This window comes from Jaculus jaculus, chromosome 1 (genome assembly GCF_020740685.1).
Source record: "Jaculus jaculus isolate mJacJac1 chromosome 1, mJacJac1.mat.Y.cur, whole genome shotgun sequence".
In the NCBI taxonomy this organism is placed as follows: Eukaryota; Metazoa; Chordata; class Mammalia; order Rodentia; family Dipodidae; genus Jaculus; species Jaculus jaculus.
Window position 1 is genome coordinate 103,388,683 of NC_059102.1, and position 27,623 is coordinate 103,416,305.

The 27,623-nt window shown below is 52.7% G+C and overlaps 1 protein-coding gene across 3 annotated transcripts in view; it reads right to left on the reverse strand.

Moving 5' to 3' along the window:
• Cntfr (ciliary neurotrophic factor receptor) overlaps positions 1 to 18,254 on the reverse strand; it is a 40,564-nt gene extending 22,310 nt beyond the window's left edge. Inside the window, exons 1-2 of one of the 3 annotated variants that reach the window (XM_045158959.1) lie at positions 18,236 to 18,254; positions 9,104 to 9,217 (exon numbers count right to left, since the gene is read on the reverse strand). The gene's annotated coding sequence lies outside the window, so the exon portion shown is untranslated. Of the gene's footprint in view, positions 1 to 9,103; positions 9,218 to 17,378; positions 17,535 to 18,235 lie in introns of those variants that run through there. The other 2 variants (XM_045158954.1, XM_045158967.1) reach the window with 2 other exon arrangements.
• Positions 18,255 to 27,623: the final 9,369 nt, after the last annotated feature.

A 27,623-nucleotide genomic window follows, 5' to 3' on the forward strand; every position in this document is an offset into this window, starting at 1 on the left:
ACATAAAACAAAACAGAATGAGAGCACAGAATACCTACCCAAGCAAGAAAGCAGCCCAGTGCCCTGTAGCACAAGGGTTCTAGTAGCATTTCTCCCAACACAGAACTGGAAAGTGTCATTACACATACAAGTGACTTATAAGAGAAATCCTGAGGCCACAGTTTAGTGCCACAATCTATGACATAAAGACACTATTTTACATAGTGATAACATACTCAATGAAAATGGTACAAATGGGAGCTGGAGAGATGGCTCAGCTGTTAAGGTACTTGCCTGCAAAGCCAAAGGGCCCAGGCTCGATTCCCCAGGACCCACGTAAGCCAGATGCACAAGGGGGCACATGCAACTGGAGTTCCTTTGCAGTGGCTGGAGGCCCTGACGTGCCCATGTTCTATCTCCTCTCTACCTCTCTGCTTGCAAATAAGTAAATAAATAAATAAATACAATTTTAAAAAATTTTAAGTAGGAAATGATACAATTGCACTGCTCACAACAACCTACAGGGATGTTGACAGCCATCAGAATAATGGTGCACTGAATAACAGCCACATACAATGATACCAACAATGAAATGACACCTGTTGAGATGGACATGATCAGTGATAGTAACCTCAAAGATGCAGTGACACAGTAACACTAGTGATATCATCACAATGACACAGGGGTGTTGACAGACTTAGTGACACACAGAATGACACCCATTCACTGTAATGCTGGCACCCATGGAGACTGACAGTCACCATTAGTAATGTTGCCTGACATGGTGACAGGCTCCACATAAGGGATCTCAATGATCCTGTTCTGAAGCCTATTTAGGATCTAGAATTCAGCAAAAATTCCCAGCTGACCTGTGCCCTCACCTCACCTGCTGCCTAGCTGAAAGAAGAATCTAGAGGCGGCTCTATAACAGTGATATTGGAAGGACTCCATTTATGCCTGCAGAATCATAGCTAGCAGTTTGGGGAATCCCTGTTGCAACTAGGCTGGACAGGGGCGGGGGTGGTTATGAGACCATTAACTGGGTCTCAGCCACAACCATGTGCAACTGTTGATGTGCGGTAGTTCTATGCTTGAAATAGAGGCTGCAGTGTGAATCAAGCAGGCTTAGATAGGCCTTGACAATAACTGAGCAGGGAGGCTGTGGTGGTTTGATTCAGGTGTCCCCATAAACTTAGGTGTTCTGAATGCTAGCTTCCCAGCTGATGGAGATTTGGGAATTAATGCCTCCTGGAGGGAGTGTATTGTTGGGGGCGGGCTTATGGGCTTTATAGCCAGTTTCCCCATGCCACTGTTTGGCACACCCTCCTGTTGCTGTGGTCCACCTTATGTCGGCCAGGGGGTGATATCCACCCTCTGCTCATGTCATCGTTTTCCCCTGCCATCGTGGAGCTTCCCCTCAAGCCTGTAAGCCAAAATAAATCTCTTTTTCCCAGAAGCTGCTCTTGGTTGGGTGATTTCTAACAGCAATGCGAACCGGACTGCAACAGAGGCCTTGTCCAGTGACCTCAAGGGAAGGTCCAGACCATCTACAAGGTAGCAAACCTTGAGATGCAGAGGTCACTAGTCAGGATTTCTCACCAATGTGAAGAAGGAGATGGGGTCAGGAACATGCATCTGAGTGCCTGTGCAGGGCAGAAGTGACTCTTCACAGCCTCCAGTTTCCTTTGACAACTAGACTCCACAGGGTGAGAAGAGTGTCCTTTGCCCCGGGGCTTCATTTCCTTCCCTTTTCCCCAAGCAGCCCTAGAGGGCTCACGTCTGGAAATGAGGCAAACACACAGGACACTGATTCTAATACCTGGAGAACTCAGCAGGCCTCTGACCTGTGGAGGAACTGGGTTGTGTGGAAGACACACACATATACTTGGAGATGCAGAAAGAAAACAAACAGATCAGGGCCAGATATGGGGACAAAGAGTAGACAGGGAGAAATGGGCTTGGCGGAATGAGGATCTTGGGAGAGACAGGGCAGATGGGAAGCTCCAAGAGGAGGAGGAGTGGTAGAGGCCAGGAGGCCCCCAGATCCCACTAGGCCTAGGAATCCTGGACAGAGTGGGAGGTAGGGGCAGGGGGCGGGGCAGAGGCCTGAATGGTTCAGAGGCTGGGTGAGGGGAATACCAGATCAAGGAAGGAGGCCTGGTCCCTGGAAGCCAGCCCACAAGATCCTCCCTCCATGGACTGGGTGGACCCAGGTCAGGGATCAGCTATTGGGCTGCAGTCCCCCCCAAACACACACTCTATGGTGGTGTGTCTCCCTCTGGTCGCTTCCTTTTCCCTCCTCCTCTCTGAATCTCAGCTCTTGCCACCACCTCAAGTAGCACAGGTCCCAAAAGCTGTGCTGAGGTCAGGATTCAATATTTTTCTTCTCTTGGTCTACCATATCCCTCACATGAAGGAGCAAGCCTCAGTGCTCTAGGGAAAGGACCCCACACCAGCACATGTGACCTCCTCCTGCTTAGAAGGGGGCAGGATAAGCTGAGCTCCAATGGGAGGGGGGCCAGAAGGGAGGTAGGGGGAGCAGTCCCCAGCTCCAGCCGCTGGCTGAGGTTGTGGAAAAGGAGGCAGCCCAATGTGAGCAAGTTGGGGGGGTATCCGCACCTGCTGTTGTGACCTCCACAGCCGGAGATGGGGGCGGGGGGGGGGGACAAGATTCCGATGGATTTTGGCAGCAGCTTGGACTCTAAGTGCTCAAACCCCCACCCCCAGCCTCTTGCACCATAGGGACCCTGAGTTCAGCATGTGCATGCCCTGCTGCACGTGTGTGCAGGCGTGTTGTGGGGGGAACTGGGGCCCTCCCATAATGGGCCCAGCTGGGCAGCTGGGGAGATGTCCTGGGAAGATGGAAGTCCCAGCAGCCTGTGCCCACATGTGGAGGCCTACTTGGAGCCCTGCAAGCTGTGCTCAAGCGGTCTTCTAGATGCAGACAGCCTGGGCTTTCTCCCTCAGAAGTCAACTGCTCCAACCCCCTGCCTGCCTCTTGAATGTAGAGCAGGAAGGGCAGTAAGTTCTTAGCCTCTCTTGGGCCACATGGGCTCTGGAGAGCTTTATAAAATCTGAGGCACAGGTGCCAAACTCCTTATCTCCCAAGCTCAGTACAGCTTCTCTTCTGGTTTCCTGAAGAATCAGGAGGACCTCTCCATTCAAGAAAGGCCTACATACCATCAGGGTAAAGGTGAGGGGAGAAGTGTGCTGTTCCTCTTGCTGCAGGTTAGAGAGCTAGAAAAACTCCATGGAAGGTGGGGGATGGGTAAGGCCATAATGGTGAATGAGACTCCCCTCAGCAGGAATAGGAGGTAAGGGCCCACAGAAAGTATAAGAAGGGGCTGGAGAGATGGCTTAGCAGTTAAGGTGTTTGCCTGCAAGGCCAAAGGATCCCAGGCTCAATTCCCTATGACCCAGGTACACCAGGTACACAAGGTGGTGCGTGTGTCTCGTGTTCCTTTGCAGTGGCTAGAGGCTCTGCAGGGTCCATTCTATCTGCCTCTTTGTCTCTTTCTCTCAAATAAAGTTAAAAGGAAAGTGTAAGGGGCAGGAAGGAGGCTGCAAAGGCAGTGTCCTCCATAGTGACAGAGGATGGACAGAATGGCTCTCTGGACTTGGTGTCTAGTTCAAATACCTGTTTTCCTCAGCCCTGCTGATACAGATACATCTTTGAAAACTTACAGTGAAAAAAAAAAAGGAAAAAAAAACTTAAAGTGGTTCATCCATGTCAGTTTGTATATGAATGTGTACACACACACACACTCACACACACGCAACCCAAGGGGTGGGACAGAAGCATTTGCAAAGAACTGATGATGGTCTTCCCAGTACAGCCAAAGTGGGGTGGAGAGAGAGGTTTCTCTGCCTTTGTGGAGCCCCGCTCTGCTTTCTCTGGCCAGTGGCAGGCATCTGTGTTGTGCTATGCTGTGCTTCCGCAGCACTACCTCTGGTCTGCTAGGCAAGAGCAAGGCATCCTTCCTCCCCCTCTCCTTGCTCCTCACAATCTGTTCCTGATGGTAAACACAGGCATGAGTACATGCACACTCATGCTCACACACACCAGCAATTTGGGGTCACATGGAACCCAATATTTACCTCATCCCAAGATGGAGCACAGGCTTGAGCTCCTACCACCATCCGGCAGAGCTCCCCAAAGCCCCCACCTCCACATACACACAGCGAGTCCTCTACAGACATACTCAGCAGCCTCTCACACACTGGCATTCAGTATGCCCACATCATGGCCTCCCACGTGGGCACCACCACCACAGCCTCACACATGCTAGTGTGTGTGTACACACACAAGTCACACATACTCCCTCACACAAAACAGTCACAGTCTCACATATGGATACCATCACACTCAGAGCAGTCAAACCTTCCACACAGACGCCATCCTACATACACCTCCAGAAACACAGAGCCTTGCAGTCATCCTAAGCCCCCCCCCCCCACACCCATGGACACTCAGAACAGACACAGCATGTTGGGACCCTGGATTGGCTGGCTGTGCTTGGGAATAGGGGATAAAGCCAAGTGGCCTAAGTCAGGAAGCAAAAGGAAAGGGGAGACTTTCCTGGCCTCTAAGAGGTGAAGAAATAGACGATTATTCCCCAGGCAGCTCCCTCCTCCCCAAACCCTGCTTTCAACACCATGGGGTGGCAGGCGATCCAGAAAGAAAGACAAGAGGGGTAAGGAAGCCCTGTGGTAAGAGAGATGGTGGAAACAAACAGAAAAGCCCCAGACCGCCAGCCTACGACAGGCTGTAAGTGCCTCTCCCTCTCCTTCTCCAGGGTGAGAAGCAGTAACTGTCAGCCCAACTATCTGCTGTGTAACCCTAGGCTGCTTTGAAACTTCTCTGCCTGTGACTGTCTCCATGGTATCCTGCTATCAAGCCTCCAAGCAGAAGGGGTAGGAGAAGGGATGACCATGAAACCTTGATCTGGACAACCCCATAATAGTTCTGTTGTCACTGTCAGGTCCAAAAAGAGGTGGGACAGATGCCCAGCAGAAGGCAAAATGGTGCTCCCCTAACCTCTAAAGGACTAGAGTCCTAAAGCATCCTTAGACCCCATAGTTCTATCCCACCATCACAGAAGCCTATGCTGAGTCCTGAGTCGCTGTCCAGGCAGAATGGAATCCAGGCTGTGCTGGCCAGTCCCCAGCCCTGGAACAATCAGCAGTGCTGTTGACATCCTTAGCACTTGTCACTCCAGTTGTAGCTGTGGCCTTGATGCCTCCATCCCAAGAGGAGCCCCTTAGGGTTCCCTGGGAGCCAGGCAAGACAGCGAACACCAAGCAGCTGAACCTGAGGAAATCAGCCAGACAGAGGCAATTCCTTAATAGCCAGGTGATCAGGACTTGGAGAAAAACAGGCACCAGGACAAAAGAAACCAGGCATCAGGGCGTAAGGAAACCAGGTGACAATGTCCAAAAGAAGGTAGTCAGCAGGGCCAAATGAAAACAGGCAGTGGGGACTAAAGTTAGCTGGGAGGTGTGGACAAATAAAGCCAGGCTTCGGGGATCAAATGAAACTAGGCAAGAGGCCCACAGGATGTGAGAAAAGAAAGATATCAGGAGCTCATCCCCCTGTCTAGATGTGTCACCCCCACACCCTGGGCCTCTCTCTCAGTAGCCCCCTCCCCCCAGGCCGATGGACACAGCCAGAGCCCCCTCCCCTCTCAGAGGCCTGGTCCGACTGCAGCCAATGGGCCCCGGCCCCATCCCTGGGACCTCAGGAAGTCCCAGTCCCTCCCACCGGCTGCAGAGGCAGGGGGGCTGGGGGGAGAGAAGGAGAAGAGAAGAGAGACAGCTTGGCAGGGGGAGCGCCGAGCAGCCGCGGGGGGCGGGGGCCGAGAAAGGAGCGGGAAGCGCCGAGGCGGGCTGGCGGGCTGGCGCGGGCGGGGGCGTCTCAGCCGCCGCGGCGGCGGGGTGACAAGTTCTCCGGCCCTGCGGCCGTGCGGCCACTGACCTGGGTCCCCGCTCCCCGCGCAGGCGCCCGGTCCGTGCCTCCGGCGCTCCGTGGGTCCGCCCGGCCGCCTGCGGGCATCGGGTCCCCGGGGCTCGGCAGCCCCCGGGCAGGAGCGGGGGAGGGCCACCCCGAGAGCCCGGGCGGGCGAGGGGCCGGGCGGGGAGCGCCGCGGGCCGAACCGCGAGCCTGCGAGCGAGCCGGGCGGCGAGCGGGCCGGGAGGGGGAGGAAGCGCGCCGGGAGAGCGAGGAGCGAGCAGCGAGCGGAGGGAGCGAGTGAGGGACGGCATGCAGTGAGGTCATCCTTTGAATCTAATTGTCTGAGTCAGGAGGAGATGTGGCACTTGATGCAGGGGGAGGGGAGGGGAGGGGAAGGGACCCTCGGGCTCCGGCCAGGTCCCTCCGCACACCCGGAGGTGGGCCCCCCCTTCCCTGCACCCAAGGTGGAGCTGCCTCGGGCCAAACCAGGCGGGCGCACCACTGCGGGCTCGGGGCTGACCTCTGCGCCCCCGGTATCCGCAAGCGATGAGATGTGTGACCCAGTCCCAGCTCTGTGCCACCTTCCTACTGTTAGGAGTGATGGGGACATCCTCAAGCCCAGGTCACCTTGCCGCATTTTGGGGGGGCGGGTATGGAAGGCCTCCAATCCACTCCCAGTCATAATTCTGCCCTTGGGAGAAACGGTGACTTCAGCCAGCCTTTCTGGTTACTTCTGCACTTCAGGAAAATGGGCCTGGGACTCTTCCCCCAACTTACTTCTTGGCACTAGGAATATGGTGGAATCTAGAAACTGAGCCCCATTCCCTGTCTTGCTCTATGGATTGATAATGCAAATGCCGCCCAGTCCTCCAGGTACTTTCTGTTCGTGGGGAGAGATGAGGACACTCAGCTGACACCCTCTCCCTTCTGGTTCTGCTCGCCCAAGCCCCACGCAGAAAGGCCAGGAAGGGCCAGTCTCCTGGGGTCCCAGGGAGCTGCCCAAGGGCCCTGACTACCCAGATGGTGGGGGCGAGCCAGCAGCGTGGCCCTGGGCCAGTCAGAAAAACACACCCATGTATGTACACATGCACACATGTGCACACACCCAGGAACAGGGCACCAGGCAACTGGGGTTGCTCACACCAAGGGCCACACACCCCTCCCCGGCCCCCGTGGGGGAGGGGTGATAAATATTTAAGGGGCTTTTAGCTCAGAAGGGGCTGAGGCTGGGGGAGGGAGGGGGATCCACGCTGCCTGATTAATGGGGTTACGGACTTGGATCAATCTGTCCGCCCGCCGCTCCCTCCTCCCTCCTCCTCCCTCCCTCCGCCTAATGCGCTTTATCAGGAGACGCTTTTCTGACTTGGCAGCGTCGGGCGTTTTAAATAGACCCATTTAGAGCTGGGGTTGGGGGAGAGGGAGGGGGTGAAGGGAGACAGAGATTGAGACAGGCAGGGAGACAGAGACAAATTGGGGAAGAGAGACGCCCGGAAAAGAGAGACTGGGAGAGGAGAGACGAGGAGATGCAGAGAAGTGAGATGAGAGACAGAGTGAGACTCCCATGGAGGTTGAGAAGAAGAGAGGTGATGGAAGGCCAAAGCGAAGGTGGGGGCTGTGGAGCAGAAACAAACACAAAAAGAGACGGGGGGGGGGGGGGGGAGCATGCCCCGGCAGCAGGAGAAACCCAAAGAGAGGCTCTGTGCAAGGGCTGAGTGCTAGCCTGGGAGACAGCAGATATCTTTTATTTCCAAAAACAGTTTTTCATCCACTTTGTTAAATTAAAAAGCTGTTTTTAAAGTGGTGCTGGAGGTGGAGGGTGGACGGAACTGCCAAGCCCTCCCTCCTGGGCCTCCTCAGCCCCTACAGAAGCTGCTTCAGCCTGAGCCCTGGGGTGTCTCCAGCTCCCCTGCTCTCTGCGATCCTCTGAGATCCCCAGGGACAGGGTCAGGGCATCTGAGCTACTGTTCACTGGCAGGAAGTCCTTCCTGCTGTCTGGCCTCAGTCCTTCTTGCTGCAGGGAGCTCAGTCTCTCCTGAGCACTACCCCTTCTTTTCTGAAGCCTCTCTGTCAGCTCCCTACACTGCTCCCAATGTGAGTGGGATCTTATGCTCCCATGGCTCAGTAGCCCATCTTCCCAATACACCAGTAGATTCCCAAATAGGCTTCAATCATCTGTCATTCTGTAAATCCATTTACACACCATCCCAGTGTGAACTTTTAGCACATGTCCTTATCCCAAGTGTCTGCGTCCTTTGGTGATGGTGAGGTAGAAAGCTTTACTCTCTCTACTCATTCCTTCCTCCTCTTCTGAGTTCTACATTCCTTTTTTTTTTTTTCGAGTTAGGGTCTCACTCTAGCCCAGGCTGACCTGGAAGTCACTATGTAGTCTCAGGGTGGTCTTGAACTCACCTCTGCCTCCCAAGTGCTATGATTAAAGGTGTGCACCACCACACCTGGCTCTCTAAGTTCCTTTGAAGGCCATGTGTTAACCTGGGGTATGGTACTCACTCCATCCTGAACAACACCCCCTCCTAGATGTGAAGAGCTAGCGCCTTCCCACACCGCCCCAAGCCGGGAAAATGGCCAGTCTGTTTGGGAGCTGAGATGAAAAGCCCAGCCGGCCTTTGTGGGCCTCTGGCGGGTTTTGGACAATAGGCCCTTCCGTTCCGCTCCAGTGCCTCGATTCCTCAGATACCCCCACTCCAGGGCTGCCAATCCAGGGGCCTTGCCTGGCCTGAATGAGAGGCAGGGAAAGTCAGACTTAGCCCCCGTGCTGGCCTCAGAAGATTCTGGACCTCCTGCCTCCCCACCTGCCATCCCACCTCCTCCAAGCCCAGCTGCTCCCCTAATCAAGCCAGAGATGTTTTGGGGGCAGAGAGAAAAGCTGAAGACACTGAAACAGAAACATATTCCCACATCTGGGATGCAGCACCCCCTCGGTGTAGAACTGTTTCCTGTCCTGGTGTTTCCCTTGCCTATGTGATAATGGCTAACTCTCTTCTTGTCCCTGGGCCTAACATAAGGGCATGCACGCCTCAAACCAGGCTGAGCCCAGAACCTCCTGACAAGAAGAGCAAGGGAACGATCTCAGGCCCTTCACTTATGGTCCCAAGACTTACAGCCTCAGTGCACCTGCCTGATGCCCTGAGACTGACCCACACACCCAGCACCTACCTCTTCACCAGTGGCAGCACTCCAAGCACATCAACCTCCTTCTCCTCCTCCAGACCAAACTCTTCCCAGGACTTCCAAAACCAAGGGGGCAGGGTGATGTGACACGCCTAGGTTCTAGAAGGGCAGAGGGCACAGATCAGAGGTTATGGAGGAGCCACAGGTCTTAGTCCAACTCAGAGCTCATTCCACCTCACAAATCTACTGAGAGAAGGAAGAATGAGGCAGGAAGCAGACATGTCAGGAAGAGGAAAGGAATAGTACAGAGTCCCTCTGGCATCTCTTGTTGACTTCTGTTCTGAACCACAGGGACAAACACAGGCCAGAAGATAGTGACTTGTACCACTCCCAGATACACACCACAGACAATCCAAAATGCCTGCACAGTTTGCATTCTCACACTCACACCTGGACCTACGGCCAATTCCCACTATGTTAACAATCTCTTCCTTATCACCTCTATGCTTACAAGTGTCATGTTCCCAAACTATTTAAGCACCTGACATGCATCATATCACTTAATCCTCACCCCTTCTCTATGAAGTAGATTCTATTATTCTTCCCATCTGACAGATAAGCAAACTGAAATTCAAAGAGGTTAAGTAACTTGCCAAAGACCACAGAGCTGGTCAGTCTAAGAGCCTAGATTTGATCAGTATTCAACTCCAAAGCCTTTCTTCATACCAGTTTGCCTCTGGAGCCCTCACCCACTTGTATAATGCTTTTTCCCAATGATAATAACAGCTAGTTTTGTTTGTTTGTGGTTTGTTTTGGCAGTGCTGGGAACTGAACACACTAGGCAGGTACTTTTCCCCATAAGCTCATCAGCTAGCGACTGTGCAACTCCTTGATTCAACAGACATCATGGTAAGTCATAAGTCATTAACTTCCTTTTGTTGTTTTTTTTTTTTTTTTGGTACAGAATGATCTAAACAACCCTGTTTCCATTTTGCAGATGGTAACAGTAAGGATCAGGCAGGAAAAGCAGCTTTACGCAAAGCTGTACAACTGGCAGCTGGCAAAGAAACTGACACTGAATTCGGGGATATCTTGATGCATCAATGGAATGCACCTGCTCCGCAGGCTCCTCACCTTAAGACCCCAAGATATCCTCAGGGCTTAACTGCCTCCACAACAGGTCCCAGAATGTACCTGCCAAAGGCATGATTAAGTGTCTAAGTGCATGGCCAGGAGAAAGGGACTCTCACCGAATCCTACCCGGAGATACCAAAACAACACTAACCAGACAGCCAGAAACTGCCAGACGTGGCAGCACATGCCTTTAATCCCAGCATTTGGGAGGCAGAGGTTGGGGGGGTCACTGTGAGTTTGAGGCCACCCTGTGACTACATAGTGAATTTCAGGTCAGCCTGGGCCAGAGAGAGAGACCCTACCTAGAAAAAAAAGGAGGACGAGGAGGAGGAGGAAAGAGCCAGAATCTACAAGGTAGTCGTGGCTGAGTGGTTAAAGGCAATGGACTAGAAAGGGCCAGAAACTAAAACAGTGTGTTAGAAATAAACTGCCTGGTGGTGACAGATACAGACATACCAAGACACAGGTCCAAAGGCGGGAGATAGAACAGAAAACAGACATACATCAAGCCAAAGAATGACAGGTAGCTTGACAAGGAGACAATAGATTTAGAGGAGGGGACTGGCAGAATGAAAACACAGACAGATATGCACTGATATGCAGACAGAGACACGTGTAGACCCATCTGACCTTCACAAGAAAAAAATGGTCAAGGCAAGCCAGGCTCAGGCTGTGTGTGGCATGTATGTGTGTGTGCGCGTGTTGGGGGAAGCATGCAATATCGCTACGCACATTACACCAGCTGCTTCCAGCAATTTCATCTGATTAATAATAAATGCCCCATAATTATAGCCGCTCCCCCAGCCCTTCTTCCTGTTTTTTTGTCAGCTGCCGCCAGGCCAGCCTCCCACACCCCCCCTTGGCCCCCATGACCCACTCCATCCTCACCTGCTGCTTTCTAGGAGGCAGAAAGAATGTGAGCTGACAGAAGGCCAGGCTCCCAGTCTGCAGGGGGTTGCCCATCTCGCTAACTTGGATGAATGCCCTTCCACTCCAAGCAAAAAGTCATCTCATTTAGCCTCACTCCCGACTCTCACCCTACCCATGCATAACCTGCAACCCCTAACACGGCCTAGGGGCCCAGGCTGGGGGTTTAGGGTACAAACAGATGAATCCTCATTGTCCACTATGACTCACTTGCTGAAAGAACTCACCATCCTCAGTTCACCTAACCTCGGAATCCTACAGGCACAAAAGAGGAAGGCAAAAGGCTAGGGACCCATCCCATTGCTCCAGCCCTAGACAGCCCAGCTTCTATCCCTTATGCACCCTCCAGCTTTGGACACTGGTTGGCTCTGCCTTCCCATTCCTGAGCCCCCCAGCCCAGGTCCACCTCCTTCCAGGCCTCCCACCCAAAAGCTCCAGAGCAGCTCTATCCGAATCAGCTGCGGCTTGTGCTGATCTGTTTCTAATCGCTGGGGCCTGGTTCATGCTTGCCCCCCTCCCCAATATTGATTCCATTATTTGGAGAGTCATTGACGTCAGGGGTCTGGATGGGTGCCAAAACCGCCTCTCTCCAGGCCTGGGCCAGGGCCCAGCCCCCCCCCCCATCCTGCAATTTCATGGAGGGGCCCAGAAAGGTCAGCTCATGGGCCAAGGTCACATGGCATCTGCCTTCTAATGCTGGGCTTCACTTGCCTTTTTGGGACCACCATGCAATGCAGTCCCTTCTCCTGGGGAGAGGGGCTACACAAAGGCCTGGGGTCAGAAGTGAGGTGGAGGGGTACAAAAGAGGGTTTGAAAACCCACACCAGAACTGGAAGTATGGAAGGGCCCTGGGGAGGTGGGGAGGGCGGTGAATCAGAAAAGGGCACTTGGGGAAGATTTTGTTTTCTTTGCCGCACACTTATTTGGAACTTGAAAGGGTTCCTACTGACTTCTTGATTTTTATGTCTGGTATGGTATGTATCTCCAGTCTCTCTAAGAAGGAAATTGTCTGCAATGTAGTAGGATTACTGATTACCCTGAACGTTACCATAATTTGACTAATTGATGCCACTAATTTGATAAATTATTCTTTATACAAATCAAAGGCTCCTTGTGCATTCTCCACCCATGCTTGCCTCAGTTTCCCCACGTTTAATATACAATACCAGTCTCTCCTCAGACACTCTAATCATACTCTGGTTGTGAGGTCCCCTCACACCAACTTAGGTGCAGCCACTTGCTACATGGGCCCCAACATCAACTCTTGGGCACTGAGTATTTTTAGGATTAAAACACTGTGTTCTCAGACAAACATTAATAACCAATAGACCGTCCACTTGATCCACTGCAGTGACTCAGCCTTGGAGGCCTAAGATAGGGTCCATTCCCTAGACCCTAGAGATAGCCAAGGATATACTCACCACCACAGGGCAACAAAAGACTTCTGAAAAGTCCCCAACCAGGGAGAGCACAGAGTAACCACCAGTCAGTGCCATGGGGTCAGGTTAGGTTACTGTCCTGCCTCTCCTAATCCAGACCTTTCCAAGGAAGAAACTGCCTATCCGCTGTACTCCTTCCCTGAGTGAAGAGAAGTCCTTTCTGTAGCCTGCAAACCACTCATCATTCTTTTGAGCCAAATAGGGGTGTAAACAAGAGCTGTTGGGCCTCAAACTAGAAAGCCCATAGGGGCTCTTCTCCCTACGCTCATTTTTCAACATTTAGTGAGCACTGCCAAACACTGTTCCGGGAGCCAGGGGATGGGGTCTTGCTCACAAGGAACACCATATCTGATGGAAGAGAAAAAGAGGCACTGCTCATGTCCACGTTATCCCCCGATAATGTGTATTTCATCTGTGCTAGGGGCGCAGGGGTGCAGTGGTGAATGAGGCAGACACCAGACTGGGTCCTACCAAGTTCAGAAGTAACCACTATGTCACCTTGCTGAGCTGCAGTGGTGATGGTGGGGGGCGGGGGCGGACACAGGGAATAAGGAGAGTATGGTAAGGTACACAGACGAGCCTGAGTTTGCAGAAATCTGTTCTGTGGAACTAAAGACTCTTTGAGCCCATTCTTAAACCCCGGCGTGTGGGAGCTCTGACACTGACCACAAGACGCTACCACAGCCTAACTTCAGTCGCTCCTATCACCCCTCCAGCCTCAGCTTCTGGAAGCCGACTCCTCACAGTGACAGGGTCTAAATCTGCCCCCATGGCTGCTCTAACTCCTCCTTCACCTCTTAGCCCCCAGGACGCATGGCTCTGGTGACCTGCAACTCAACACAGCTTTGGGGGCTCCCTTGCTTGCTGCAGAGGGGACAATGACTACAGGCTCTCTACCCACAGTCCCTCCCCACAGGAAGCCAGAGTCCATGTAGGTGTGGTCACCCAGGGCCACAGGAGTTTACACAGCTGAATTCTCCCTCACTCCCCCACCCCATAGAGTCTGGAGGAGGGGTCAGCTCTCTCCTCTCAGTCTCCTAGCTTTCCTGGACCCCCCAAACCAGGCACACATGGTCCCCCCCCAACCCATCTGCATTTCAAAGAAAATCCACTCCATATGTTTCCGATTCATTTACACTTCAACTCGCCATGGGGGGGCAGAAAGCAGGGCATCTTGCCTCCAAGCCCCCCCCACACCTCCATTGGGGGCTGGAGAGCATGTGTCCCATGCAGGGACATGGAGCAGTTAAAACCCAACCATCTCAGCCTGGAGTCGGGAGGGGGCTGTGGGCCAGAGCCCTATTGTTTGAGTGCCCACGGGGTGGTAGTATGCCTCATGTGGCCCCACCCAACTGGTCTCCAGAGTGGGAAGGTGTACAAAGTCCAGGGCAACATCTCGAAGGCAGTCCAGAGCCCCTAGGGCTACTATTCTTCTAGAAGCCAGGGAGGATCCCTGGGCAAGCCCAGGAGCCAAGAGGGCTCAACAGGGAATTCTAGGAAACATCATGAGATATAACATGGCCCCCAGTCCTTTCCAGCCTGGGCAGAGGAAAGAAGACAAGTTGTGTTTAGATCCAGCATCCTTGTCTAGCTACCTGTTCACCACAAGCTTGAGAGGACCATCTCTTTTAGAATCACAAGTGCAGCACGCCAGTGCTTTGCTGGGGCCAGAGTCTACTGGCCAGGTCAGACACCCCTCCCCCATAAGGATGGTTAGGATGGGAGCCAATGTCTTGAGTGAACATGAGACTTATTCTCCCTCATCTGGCCCCTTAGACGGGGTGTTCAAAACCATTTAAGGAGGATGTACATAGTACATGGAGGATTTTGAAGGTTGAGGTCACCCTTGTACCAACAAGCCACTCAGATCTTCCTGCCAAGAGCCTAGTCTCCTCGTGGAAGGTAAGGAAGGGAGGTTTGACACTGTCAATCAATGTTTCCCATCCCATCCACCATCAGTCCACAGCCCAAATTAGAGACATAACCAAATGTGTTCTCCCCATCTCCAGAGGGACAGGTCTTATAGCATTCTCTGTTCTTTATTTTGATTGCCCTAACACCAACCACAAACCAAAGGAAGTCATGGGCACATGTGACCAAGTCCTAAATTCCACTGGGATTGTGAGTATCACCATCTTAGTATGGGTCTCAATGTGAGTTTCTGTATGGAAAATGAGGTTCACGTAACTGCCAGGGTCTAATGTCAGCCTGATTATGAATTCCAAGACTGAAGTGTGGGTTTATTTATTTATTTATTTATTTTTGTTTTTCAAGGTAGGGTTTCACTCTAGCTCAGGCTGACCTGGAATTCACTATGTAGTCTCAGGGTGGCCTTGAACTCTCAGTGATCCTCTTACCTCTGCCTCCCAAGTGCTGGAATTAAAGGCGTGCCCCACCACACCCAGTTGGGTTTATTTTTTATTTGTTTGGTTTTGTTGTGATGCTGGGGATACATAAGTATGGGTTTTAAGTCTAAACCTGGGTCCCTGAGCATGTCTGACTGTAAGGTCCACTGAGTCAGAATGTGATCTCCAGGACTCACGTTAATTTAACTCTGAATCCCAAGGTTCCCAAACAAGTCAGTGTAAGCATTAGAGTCCCAGTGTCTAGTCTCAGTGTAAGCCTCTGATCTTAAGCAGCTGAGTATGAGCTCAGCAACCCATATAGAGTCCCAGCCCGAGAACTGGGCTCACTAACTGAATTTGAACCCCACAGTGTCAATGTAAGTCCAAGTATGAGTATCAGAACCTTAGTTTGAATATAAGTGATCCTGAGACAGAAGTGAGACCCTGGAGTGTGAGTACTAGATTCTAATATGAGTCTGTGTGTTCGCTTCAAGATCTTCATGCGAATCCGAGTGTGAGTCATAGAATTTCATGTGAGTCTAAGGGAGTAACCCAGATGTTGGTGTGAGTCCAAGTGTGAGCTCTAGATTAACCCTGTGAGTCTGACCCAACTCCCTATGTCTAAGTGTGAACCCAAAAGTCCTCCCAGAAATCTGAGTGGAGTCTTAGTGTGACAGAGTCCTAGAATGTAATTATGCAGCTGAGCAAGCTCCTGAGTCTTAGAGCAAGTCAAGGAATCTGCCCCAGAGTCCCAGTAAGCTTCTGAGAGTGAGCTCTCAGTCTCACTATAAATCTAGTCTATACACTGGGATAGAGATGTCTAAGTGTAAGCCTACAGTCCCACTGTCAGTCCAAGTGACAGAATGGTCCCAACATGACCTGAACAGGTCATAAGTGTATATCTAGATGAGAGTCCCAGAACATTAAGTGTAAATCTGAATGTGAGTCCCACTGGCATGATGGAATTCTGAATGTAAGCCTGTATAAATGTAAACCCCAAGACACTGGAATGAGTTTAAGTGTCTCAGTGTGAATCTGAGTATGAATTCCAGAGCCCCAGGAAGTCTTGAGTGTGAACTTTAAACTCCTTGTCTTTGTGGAGGCTCAGAGTCCCAATTGGAGTATTAGCTCTGACAAGAATCTGAAATTTTAGCTCCACCTCGACAAACCTGACCCAGAGCCCCAGAAACCAACTGAGGGGACTCGTGTGGGTTTTGAGAGTGGAGACAGGGACCTAATTTGAGACACACTGTCCTCTCCACCTTCCAGGGCCAAGCTAGCCCTCCATCTCCAGAAACAACCAATTGTTCAAGTCCCATGCAACTGCACACCATTCCACCCAGGGTTAGGTACACAAAACACACCCCAGATACACAATTACTAATGCACAAACACACACACCATTTCACACTCTCACCACCTCAGTGGTAGGGCCACACAAGTACTGCCAGTGACACAGACACAAATATACCACATATCACAAGCAAAACAACCAATGTTACAGACACACTCCTACAGCAGCATGCAGACATACACCCAGTGTTACAGACAAGCTGCCAGACACACACACACACACACACAGAGAGAGAGAGAGAGAGGGAGAGGGAGAGAGAGAGAGAGGGAGATTCTCAAAGACAGACTAGACGGAAAGAGAAAGAAAATCCTGAATTTTCAACAAGGCGTGAAATAGTCCTGCCCGCCTGAAGCTACTGGAGGGGGGAGGGAGTCCAGGGAGGGAGCAGGAGAGCTAGACACTGGAGGAGAGCTCGGGAGAGGAGAAGAGAGGAAGGGAAAAGGGGAGCAGAGAAGGAAAGCTGTCCGTCTGGTGACCTCCGCGGCCCAGCCCCCCACGACCAGGGAGATACACTACTCTGAGCAACATGGGGACACCCAGACCGGCTCCCCACCGAGCCGCGCAGGAGGAGGCTCACACAGCAGACTCACAAAGAGACACTTTGCGGATACACTTAAAGGCAGAATCACACAAGCCAGAGGACTTACAGAGAGAGACACGGAGGAGACCCACTGCGTGGAGATACATCCAGGCGGACCCACGAGAAAACCACAGGCAGGCACACACGCGCGCGCGCACACACACACACACACACACACACACACTCCCCACAGGCGGATTCACACGGACACACAGGCATTGGCAGAAGCGCAGCCGTCCGTTCACACCCCCCCCCCCCCCCGCGCTTCGAAGTCCAGATTTCTGTCCGAGAAATAAGCCGTCTTTGGGTGCGCGGGGGCAGCTGCGACCCCCCCCCCAGCTCTGGAATTTTCCCAGAGTCCGCGCGTGCGGCTGAAGGGTGGGAAGAACAGGGACACTAGGACAGACCTCCCGGGCAACCTCCCTCCAGCCGATTGTCCACCAACACCACGCCCAACCCCTGGAGCGCCCGGACGTGGGGGGCTGCTTCGTGCACCCCCGCCCCTGAGTTTGCGGGCAAAGTTTTTCGAGAACTTTCCTACCTCCCTGGCCGTGGAGCCCACGCGTGTCCCCTCACTCTTCCCGGGTCCGTGGGTCTGTCCGCCAGCGGGTTCGAGGGTCCGGCTTCCCGCAGCCAGCCGCGGACTACTCACCGCGCCCTCGGACCGCCGGGGCTCCGCGCCGCGCCCTTCCACCACCACCACCCCCGGCGGGAGCGAGGCTGGAGCGTGGAGCTTAGCGCCGCTGCCGGATCCCGCTGCCGAACCCCGCGCCGCGCCGGCTCGAGCCGCCGCCTCCACCGCCGCCGCCGCCCGCTCTGCACCGGCTCCTCGGCTCTCCGCGGCTTTAACCCCCCCATCCTCCTCCCTCCCTCGCGCGCTCCCTCCCTCCTTCCCTCGCCCATGTGACCGCGGGCGCCCGCTCGGCCGCGCGCGCCCTCGCTCCCCTCCCCCTCTCGCCTTGTCTCCCCGCGCCTCCGCGGCCGCGCGCCACGACCCCCTCCCCGCCACGGCCCTCGCGCGCCCCCGCCCTGGCACGCTCCCGCGTCTAGCACGCGCGGGGCCCGCTCGCGGGGGACACACTCGCCTGCGCAGGCCTGGGAGCCCCACTCCCACTCGCCCTTGCGCAGGCACGCGCCCTACCCCCCCCCCCGCTGGCACACTCGCCTGCACTGGCACGCGTGCCCCGCTCACGTTCGCCCTTCCTCGGGCGCGCCCTCCAGACAGCTGTGGCCCTCGTGCTTCACGCGCGGCCCGGGCCGCGGGTCTCCCCAACGCGCACGCACACACCCATACCCACTCGGCCTGCTCCCCTTGGGCCGCTGGGCGCGCCCCCAAATTCCCCCCCGACCCCCCCCCCCCCACGGCCCCGGGATCGCTCATCGCACACACTCCCTCACTGGGCTTTGACCAGGTCTCTCCAGCGCACGTTCCCCCAACGTTCAGGGCCTTCGGTGTCTCTCGCGTCGACACCCTGGCACACCCTGGGCCAACTCTGGGGTCCTCCCTCCAGCATCACCGAGAAAAGCTCGAGGCACAGCCACCCCCCGGCGCCCGCGAAGCCAGCCCTCTGCGCTCCCCCATTATTTTACCGCCCCCCAGCAACGACCCCCCCTAGTCACAAACACATGAACCCCTCCCGCGGGGTCGGGTGGGGGAAGAGGAATCGGGCTTCATGACCTGGGATGGACCAGGCTGGAAGCCTAGGCCCTTGCCACCACTACTGGCTTCCTCTGTCCCAGGGGGACACAGTCTGGGGAGCGGGCTGCATAGGTTTGAAAGGGTAGAGAGAGCCTTGCCCTCGGTGCTTGGTCCCGCAGTTCCACTGCTCAGCGGCATAGCCGCGAGCTTGGTGTTACACATGCTCCCATCCAGCCTTTTACAGCCAGGGCCTCAGACGGGCCAAGTGTGTTCGCGTCGCTTGCCCTGGGCCTCTGGTTTGGCTACAACATGGGAGATGAAGGTTAGACAACCTGATCAACTTGTGAGGCCACGTGAGAGCGCAACGGAGAGTGGGATGCGGGGAAGCAGAGGACAAGAGAGAGGCCCCACCCCCATCTCCACCCCTTGAATTTTTCACCTGGCCTTTGACCCATAATCCCTGGGCTTTGCCCCTCCAGAGACCTGCTCCGTGGCGGAGGGCAAGAGGAAGGAACCACCTCGTTTGTTTCCTCACACCCTTCCTCAGCAGGCTGCCTGCACCACCCGGGCCCTTTTCCCAACAAATGCCTCAGGGATTCCCATTGCAGAGGAAAAACCTTCCCGCCACTGCTGGGGGGGGGGGGGTTGCTTTCACTGCCATCGCGGGCCATGGAATCTCATTCGTTACAAGTCAGAGGTCAGCCAGGGCCAAAAGCGCCGAGAGGGCCGGCCAGGACTTAAGGACACATTCGGTAAGATAGCTGCGCCCAGCAGAGGTCCAGGGCACACCCCAACCCACAGTGGATGGGCTCTGCCTGGCCTCGCTGAAACCATCTCAGGTCTACAGACGGATACTGGACTAAGGGAAGAAGCACTGGCGGTGTGCGAGAGGGGAGCTAGTGGGGACGGGCACGGCATTGCCCTTCTGAACTGAAGCTAGGCCTGGACGAGGCTTAGGTGCACGTGATGGACGCTCACGCCGGGATGGAGACCGACGGATGGACGCGGAGGTCCTCGGGTACTTTGTGGACTAACTCGACTTCTGAGGCTGCCTCTGTCGGCAGTTTGGGAGCGGTCAGGATTCCTGCCCTGGACAAATTTACCCTTGCCATCTTGGGCACACCGTAGGCTGTCACCGTCGCGGATGCAGTTCCCGAGTAAGGGGCACGGTTTGCAAAGGAACCTACATGTCAGTGAGAGGGAGGACGAGCCGGGAGGAGAGAAGCACATCGGACCCTGTCCCGGGGTCTATCGGTCAGCAGCTCCTCCTGGGGCGGGTAGTGCGGGACCAGCCACCTCTCTCGCTTCCCCGAGGCCGCAGCGACACCTGGCGGCCAATGCGGGATGTGCGTTTTCTCCCTAGGCTGCGGCTCCCGGTTCCGCGCCGAGGCCTTCCTAGACCTGCGGGACAACTAAGGTGCTGGCCCCATCTTTCCGAAATTCGGCTGTGACAGGGCCCAGAACCCACTTTTCTCCCTCCGAGCCAGGCCAAGTGTACTGGTGGCTCTCCGCCCCTGTCTCCTCTGATGCCCCATCTGCGCACACATCTCGGTTTCCCCACTCTGGGGTCTCCCAAAGTCTGAAGATAAGACCCGACGGGATCCGGCCACGTTTTCCTCTCCAGCTTTTCCCATGCCCCTCTTCCTGGCCACCCCATCTGTGCACCAGCCCCCTTAACTTTTTTTTTTTTTTTTTTTTGGTTTTTCGAGGTAGGGTTTCAATCTAGCCCAGACTGACCTGGTAGACTCAGGGTGGCCTTGAACTCACAGCGATCCTCCTACCTCTGCCTCCTGAGTACTGGGATTAAAGGCATGCACCACCACACCCTGCTCTCTTACCTTTTTTCCTTAAGGCAAGCCCCAGATCACCAATACCCTCTCCCCAACCCTTAAGACTTCCTTCCTCAACTCAGTATACTCAGTCTCCCTCATCTTCACCATCTACCTTTCCCATGAGACAGTGACAGGAAATCAGGCAAAAGCCCCGTGCCTGTTTCAATAACTAGGGATCCCAGATATATAGTAGGCTTGAATGACTTAGAAAAACTGGGGATGTTCTTCTTGACTTTAGGTTCCTGTTTGTTTTTACGGTGCTGGGGATCAAACTCAGGGCCTTAGGCAAGCTATCCAAGCTCTACCACTACATTCCAAGCCCTCCTGGAATTTTATAGCCACTGTGGCCAGGACTTTTGACTCCACCCTCCACCGTAGGTGACTTACACTTGGACCATCCCCCACTCCTAAGGGTTAATTGTGCCATCTCAGGCCTTGGAGCAGCAAGGACACTTTCCCTTTGATAGGGTGTCTCCAAGGAAAGAGAGCTACCCTCGTGATGGCACCTTTCCGGTGCTCCTGCAGGAAAGGGTCCCATTTGTAACCTTCTATACCATCAGGACATCCCCAAGCTGGGGCACATCCTGGGCTCCAAAGTTAGACTCTCACGAAGGCTTTCTGTCTTACAAGTGCCAAACTCAGGATCCCGTCAAGTCACAAGCCCAGTCTTAAAGAGTGAAATGTGTATGTTCAGCTCTCTAGAGCTCAGACTCCCCTGCTTGGGCTAGGAGCTCAAGGTCCCGGAAGAGTGGGCTAATCCCCGATCCTCACATGCACACGATACAGACCCAGTCACACAGCCATCGTACACTGTGTGTCACACATGCAGTCACACACGCTCTCAATCACACTGGGGTTGGCGGTGGCGGGTCGGGGCGGGCTCCGGGAGGCAGTTACGTAAACGCCCTCACAGCCCCCCCTCGCTCCCCCTTACCCCCCTCGCTTCCTCGCGCAGTGCCAGCGCCCGGGGCGGCTTGGCCGGGGCCCGGGAACAGCTCGGCCTCGCAGAGGCTCCAGGCGCCGAGAAACCCGATCCCGACACAGCCTGGGGCCGGCCGAGCCAGGGAGGGGGGCCCAGAGCCCCTCCCAATTCAGGGTCCAGCCCAGCCTCCCCCCCCCCCCCCGCACTTGGCGGGCTCATCGCCCCCATCCCAAGACAGCTCCCAGCACCACCCTGAGACGGCACCTGGGAAGCGCTAAAAACACCCCCATTTTGCAAACCTGGAATCCTATTATGGGGACAGCAGCATTTTTGTGCCTTGACCCTTCCAACCTCTAGCACTGAAAAAGGGCAAAAAAAATCCTAAAGGTAGAGAATGGAGGAAGCCTAAGCCTTAATGTGGAAGCTAATTGTTCAACCCAAAATTGTTCCCCTCCCAATTCCTTGGCTCTCTCTCTTCTCTTCCCTTCTTACTAGGGACTTTCACTACTGGCCCAGGCTCCTCGCGTATATCTTCCTACCTGTCTATCAATTTCAGCATATTCTATCAGAATTCTAAGCATTCAATACATCAAAGGCCTTCTCCTCCCTCTCTTTGATATTCTTTCTTCCGTCTCACTGGGAAGTTCTAACTCTAGTCTAACCACAGTTCCTCCTGTTTGTGCTAAGAAGGAATTTTCAGGCAACCCGAAGGAGTGGGAACCAAATCCCTAGAAGGAGGAAGGTTTAAGGCTCTGGAACCTTCTGGAAGTCAGGAGTCTATTAAACAAGGGAGAGAAGGTCTCTTGTTACCTTATTCCAATACAACCCTCACCCTGCTCTGCAACCTACATTCCATTTTTCACAATAGCTTTTGAGTGTCTACTTGGACTGCCCAGACCCAAGCAGAAAGGGAATTTCCCCCTATGTTCTTTGTTAATGAACAAAACATTTCGTGTTGAAATTCCTCCTCTGCCCCCAGTCCAGAGTCTCCGGACTCCCACCCCACAGCAGATGACCAAGCAGAGGGACCAGTAGGATGGGTATCAGAATGGGGGAGAGGCCCTAGGGGAAGTCTAATTTACATCAAGGGGCATCTTTTTAAATAAATAATTAGAGCAGCTCCCCTCTATTTTTGGCTAAAATTACCCACTCCAGTGGCAGCTTCCCAGAAAGGGCCGCGTCAGGGCAGCCTGTCCCAAGGCCCAGGACATGGCCCCCCTCCCCTGGGCAAGGAGCCTTTCCCAAGTTGTTTTCCTGGTCTCTTCCTCTTGGATGTTTTTTTGATTATTAATCACATTTTCCATTCGCAGGCTTAGTCCAGACCCCTTCCTCCCCCCCTTGGGGTCAAGGCTGGCCGGAGAGAAAAGAAGCGGGCTCAAGTATAAGTTGGGGGACAAGATAGGCAGTGACCCTGGCCCTGGTTGACCTGAAAGAGACTGTTAGTTGCACATCATAGATCACACCCTCACTGTGCTGGCACATAGTAGGTGTCATCCTTAGCAACAAATTGAATAAATGAACAGGTGTCTAGCTTTCACAGCACCCAGCTGGCACTGAAGAGCAAAGCCTTTGGGGTTGGTCCTCTTATACTGTAAACAGGGAAAGACTCCAAAGAAGGGGGGACATCTGCCAGAGTCACTCATCACATTAACTCTAGAGCCAGGTACACCCATGACTCCTTCAATTTGTAAGTCAGTCAACCAGTATGCTTTGAGCACCCACTACATGCTAGGCATCAATGTAAGTGCAGTAGTGAGCTGGACACTGCCCTCTGAAGGTTCCAGCTATGGCTTACCTGGGTAGATGTTGCTACAACTACTTAAGAGAACAGTTTGGCTGTATCTATTAAGCTGAACATATGGTGGCACACACCTCTAATTTCAGCACTCAGGAGGCAGAGGTAGGAGAATTGCCATGAGTTTGAGGCCACCCTGAGACTACATAGTGAATTCCAGGTCAGCCTGAGCTAGAGTGAGACCCTACCTCAAAAAAAAATAAAACAAACAAACAAATAAAAGATCGTAGGACCCAGCACGTCTATGCTCAGATGTGTATTTCAAACAAATGATCAAATATATATATCAAAAGCTAGGCGTGGTGGTGCATGACTCTAATCTCAGCATTTGGGAGGCAGAGGTAGGAGGATCACCTGAGTTCAAGGCCACCCTGAGACTACATAGTGAATTCCAGGTCAGCCTGGGCTACAGTGAGACCTTACCTCAGAAAACCAAAAGAAAAGAATGACTATAGGTAGCTGGGCATGGTAGTGGAGTATGCTATTAATACCAGCACTTGTGAAGCAGAGGTGGAAGATCACTATGAGTTCAAGGCCACCCTGAGACTACCAAGTGAATTCCAAGTCAGCCTAGGCTAGAGTGAGACCCTACCTCAGGAAAAAGAAAAAAGTCTATAGGGCTAAAGAGATGGCTTAGTGGTTAAAGCACTTGCCTGCAAAACCTAAGGATCCAAGTTCGATTCCCCAGTACCCACATAAATCCAGATGCACTAAGTGGCGCATGCATCTGGAGTTCATTTGCAGCAGTTTGAGGCCCTGGCATTCTTTCTCTCTCCCTCCTTCTTTCAAATAAATAAATAGAGCCGAGGGTGGTGGCGCACGCCTTTAATCCCAGCACTCTGGAGGCAGAGGTAGCAGGATCACCGTGAGTTCAAGGCCACCCTGAGATGACATAGTGAGTTCCAGGTCAACCTGGGCTAGAGAGAGACCCTATCTCAAAAAAAAAAAAAAAAAGGAAAAATAAAATGGCTCTAGTGGATTTATTCATTATAATCCCAAACCAGAAACAATTCAAATAAATAGTGATATGGTCACAGCAATGGAAAAGAACCCGCTACAACTACAAACAACCTGACAAATCTCAGGCACAATGCTGAGCAAAGGGGGAGAAAAACAGAAACAAAAGACATACTAAGGCTCCAGAGATTGCTTAGTGGTTAGGGTGCTTATCTGCAAAGCCAAAGGATCCAGGTTCAAATCCCTAGTAAGCCAGATGCACAAGGTGGCACATGCATCTGGAGTTTGTTTGAAGTGGCTAGAGGCCCTGACATTCTCTTTCTCTCTCTCCCTCTCTCTCACTCACTCACTCTCCTTGCCTTTTTCTCCTCAAAGAAATAAAAATTATATATACGTGTGTGTGTGTGTGTGTGTGTGTGTGTATACATACATAAAGACATACTGGAGCCTGGAGTGATGGCTCAGCCATTAAAGGCACTTTCTTGCAAAGCCTGACAGCCTGGGTTTGATTCCCCAGTACCCATGTAAAGCCAGATGCACTAAGTGGCACATGTGTCTGGAGTTTGTTTGCAGTGGCAGGAGGCCCTGGCAAGGAACCCTGAGTGCCCATTCTCTGTCTCTCTGTCTCTCAAATAGATGCATTAAAAAAGATATACTGAATAATTTCATTTATATAAAGTTTTCCAGAACAGGCAAAACTAAACTGTAAGCTGTAACTCAAGATGATCACTTAAGATTGGTGTAATTAACCATTTACTCATTGCCTCAAAACTCTTTAAAATCCCCTGCCCTCATGGGGTTCACATTCTAGTCAAGGAAGATGGATATTTTAAAATTAAAAAAGAGGAAGATGGGCTGGAGAGATGGCTTAGTGGTTAAGTGCTTGCCTGTGAAGCCTAAGGACCCCGGTTCGAGGCTCGGTTCCCCAGGTCCCACGTTAGCCAGATGCACAAGGGGGCGCACGCATCTGGAGTTCGTTTGCAGTGGCTGGAAGCCCTGGCGCGCCCATTCTCTCTCTCTCTCTCCATCTGTCTTTCTCTCTATGTCTGTCACTCTCAAATAAATAAATTAAAAAAAAAAAAAGCAAATGTTTAAAAAAGAGGAAGAAGCCTGAGGAGATTGCTCAGTGGTTAAGTGGCTTGCTTGCAAAGCTGCCAGCCCCAGTTTGATTCCCCAGTATTCACATAAAGCTGGATGCACAAAATGGCAATGCACCTGGAGTTTGTTAGCAGTCGCAAGACGCTCTGGTGAGCCCATTCCCCACCCCCACCCCACCCTCTCTCTCTCTCCCTCTGTCTTCTCCTCACAAATGAATAAAAATTTTTTTTTAAGAGAAAAAGATGGGCTGGAGAGATGGCTTAGCGGTTAAGCGCTTACCTGTGAAGCCTAAGGACCTCCGTTCGAGGCTCGATTTCCAAGGACCCAGGTTAGCCAGATGCACAAGGGGGCACACGCGTCTGGAGTTCGTTTGCAGTGGCTGGAGGCCCTGGCGTGCCCATTCTCTCTCTCTCTCTCTCTCTGATGCTCTCAAATAAATAAATAAAAATAAACAGTGAACATTCCAAACACTTAAAAAAAAAAGATAATTATATAGTTAATCCATGCAGAAATCCCATGTCTAACACCCTAGTCTCCTCAGCCAAGAGGTGGCAGCCTAAATGTCTCCTAAAAGAGGTCTAGACTAAATCCCTTTGTTCTGACTCCATCTCCAGATGCTGCCAGGTCTCACATAGGTGAGATGCTCCTAACATTTGAGGAGGAACAACCACTCTACCACTAAGCCACATCCTAGCTCGCTTGCGCATGCTCTCTCTCTCTTTTTCTCTTTTGTTTTTGATTAAAGGCATGTGCCACCCTCCCAGGCTTGGACCGCTTTTTCTTTATTTTTCTTTTGAGAGAGAGAAGCAGAGACAGAGAGAGAGAGAGAGAGAGAGAGGGGGAGAGAATGGGCATGCCAGGGCCTCCAGCCACTACAAATGAACTCCAGACACATGTACCACCTTATGTATATGACTTATGTAGTTACTGGGGAATTGAACCTGGGTTCTTTGGCTTTGCAGGCAAGCACCTTAGCCACTAAGCAATCTCTCCAGCCCTCCAAGCTCCTTTTTTAACTTTTAATTTTGGGACAGGATCTCACTAAGTTTCCCAAGTTGGTCTTGAACTTTGGATCCTCCTACTTCAAGCCTCTTGAGTTGGTGAGATTATAGTCTTGTACCACCAGGCCCAGCTTAAAGTATATTTAAGTATATCAATTTTATAAATTTACTATAAATCCTTTAAAACAGATTGAATGAAGGAATGATGCAAGCAGGCAGGAGAAGCTTGACCTGTGGGAAGTAAACCTAAGTTTTAGGCATGGGAAGTGAGCCTCTGTGAACAGGTTTCAGCCTTTAGGAATGAGAAAGGGGTCAATAACAAGTGAGGGATTAAACAGAAGCCTGGAAGGCAGGCTGAGGCTGCAGTGGCTCACAGACCACATCCTAAAATGCCTTTGGTACCAAGGCCATGGAGGTCTGGAAGAACAGAAAGTAGGTGAGGATCATAAGCAGATTTGAATTTTAGCACGCTTGTTGAGGCTGCTGGAGAGAGGGTCAGACTTCCGTCCTGGTCAGGACAAGGCCCTGGGGCTGAAAAGAGAGGACAGGGCCTTGAGGAAGAGGACCCTCAGCTTTGTCTTTTCCATCTGTTCTCATGAGTTCTAGGTGAACCTCCATGTCAGCTTTACAGAAAACAGTACAGGCCCCCTCTACCCCGGACACTTAGTTCTGTGTCTGCTCTCCCAAGGGCTCTTTCCCTTGTGATCCTGGAGTCTGTTTTAACTTTGTAAAGAGAAGCAGGTGGCCAGAAAGGGGGCAGAGGATTCAGATGTGATGGGGCAAAGAAAGGGACAGGAAGGACAGGAAAACTAGGGATCTGGGGACTTTGTGTTTTTGAAAGCAAGAACAGGGACACAGGCTTGCAAAATCACAGATGCAATTTTCATTCTGCAAAAATTCTTAGGAAACTAATTCACTACTCAGAAGTTGCTTTTCCACCCCAATGGGCTCTGATCCCCACCCCCCTAGTCTTCATAGCGGAGGCATCTGTCCTCAAAGGGTTGTCCCCTTCTAGTGCCAACACAATTTGACCTTGATCCGACTGCTGATAATAGGGCTGGGATTTCCAAGAAAGACCGAGGGTCATGTGTCCCCACGATTGGTTCTCTCCCTTCACCTCCCATGGCTTTATTTCTGGCTAGCCTGTGATTCCCTGGGGTAGGAAAACAGGGGAGAGGGGTAGGGAAGATGCCCTGACTTCTCCCCAGAAACTCAACTGTGGTGACTGGGAAGACAAAGAAAATTAAAAAACTCGGAGAGGGAGTGTTAAACACACCAAATCCCAGGGAAATAGACAGAGGCAAAGGGAAGTCCAAGAGAGAAAATTGAATTAAATTCAGTTCAACAGACATTTATTAGCGCCTACTGTGTGCCAGGCCCAGAGGGAACATTGTGTACAAAAGTACAGACGACTCCCAGGTTTTTGGCATGAGTGACTGGGAGATGATGGTGCCATTCACAGAACTGGGAGAGGAGGGCCTTGACATGTCCAGCTGAAAGGTCTGTGGGATGATGGGTAGGCAGGGGCAAGGATAGGGAGCC